Below are 1752 nucleotides of genomic sequence, written 5' to 3' on the forward strand. Positions count from 1 at the left end.
GTATGAGTATGACACATTGACACTATTTATGACCAGCTGGCGCCTGGCTCATGGCAACCACCTGCACAATATGGAAAGTCCGATAGCACTGGGAGTTCGGTACTCGAAGTAACGAACCGACAATGATGAAAACACGGAGATTGACAGCTGATGAGGGCAAGGAGAGATTGACAGGTAGGGAGAGCAGAAGTTGCAGGAGACATACATTATTTGGTGGGTTATATTGGTGGACCTCTGCGTAGGTATGCGTTGAGAGTGTTCTATAGAGAGGACACTTAGGCTTGGATAGTTGGCCATGCTAACGACAGATAGGAGAGACAGACGACAACGAGGGATGCGAGGAGAAGTCGTGAGGTGAGCCAGTCTAGGGACTATCTGAAGGAGTTGACTAAGACGAGAGAAGTAGCAGCTAAGGAAGAAAAAGAAAGTTACACACTACGGTGCCCGAGCATTCAACTAGTCAACTCGGAGGCACTACCAATAAACTGAACGTTGATTATCATTCTTACGTGTGTTAGCATCGACCAATATTTAAATACGTAAATATTTACATGGGTATTTTTGTTCTCTCAAATACTATGAGAGAATTGAGCACAGAATATTTACAATTTTGCACACACCGACACGGCCAGGCCGCCACTCTAAGCCTCTCATCCCTCAGGTCTCAAGATATTTTGAAGCATCGTGATCGCGAATAAGTGTACTTCGTATTGACTCATTTGAAAGATAATGTATTTTCCAATTATCGAAAAGATGGTCTATTTATACGAGTATTCATCTTACAACGACATCTGTATGATATCGCTGCAGATTTTTCCGCGGATATTTCCTTCTTCCCGTTCTTGCTTGCGCAGCCAACCAACGGTGTGCTTTTGAGCAGACTAGCTTCAGCCTTCCAGCGACATCACTACAAGTGTAAATCCCAATCTAGTATCAGATATCGTTTCCAACGACATTCTCATCCACGCTAAATCGAGGTTTGTGATAAGCATCCACAAGATTGAGCTACTCGGGTTTTAGTGCAAGCCGTCAAAAGATTGCACCTACGTAAGCTTCTCCATTTTTTCGTGAGGTGTCATGAATAGTTTTGTCGCTGACTCATTGACCGTTGTGCTTTTATTCTCTCCTCCCCATAGGTTCCTGATCCCAGCAGTACATGTACACCTTTCCACTGCTGCTGTCATCGTTATCTTGGGTATCACATTTCTTCAGCTTCTGCGAACTACCGAATGATGGACAAACTCAACAGAGTCCATGAAAGAGTGTCGACTTGCGGTGTATGTGTTTGGGATTAAATTGAAGTGTTTCATGCATTCACGATTGAATTGATGATTCGCAACCAGTTCATGTATTTGCACATGACAGGATGTCATAGTGAATAATTGCGAAGTTTTGCTATAGAACTGTCGTAATATACCGAAACAATTCTGTATTTTTTTTGAAGTCAATTTCCTCAAGAGTGAAGATTGAATAATAAATAGATTCAATTACAAAGGCAAGTTTCAAATTTTCAGGTTTAATTCTATTTTAAAATATTCAAGTTTCGTTGACCATCCTTGCTCTCTCTTCGCAGCCGCAGGAACTTATGTGGGCAACTAATATTCACAACTGGTTATATAATTAGGTAGAAAGTATATATTTATAATACTCTTTTCCGTAAATTAATAACATCGTCGCGTAGATATGTTTTGATATGAGCAAACTGTATTGTGCATGCTATTGTCCAGAAAGTTCTAAGTATTTAACATGATT

The sequence above is a fragment of the Sphaeroforma arctica genome (assembly GCF_001186125.1).
Source record: "Sphaeroforma arctica JP610 unplaced genomic scaffold supercont1.439, whole genome shotgun sequence".
NCBI classification, from domain to species: domain Eukaryota; class Ichthyosporea; order Ichthyophonida; genus Sphaeroforma; species Sphaeroforma arctica.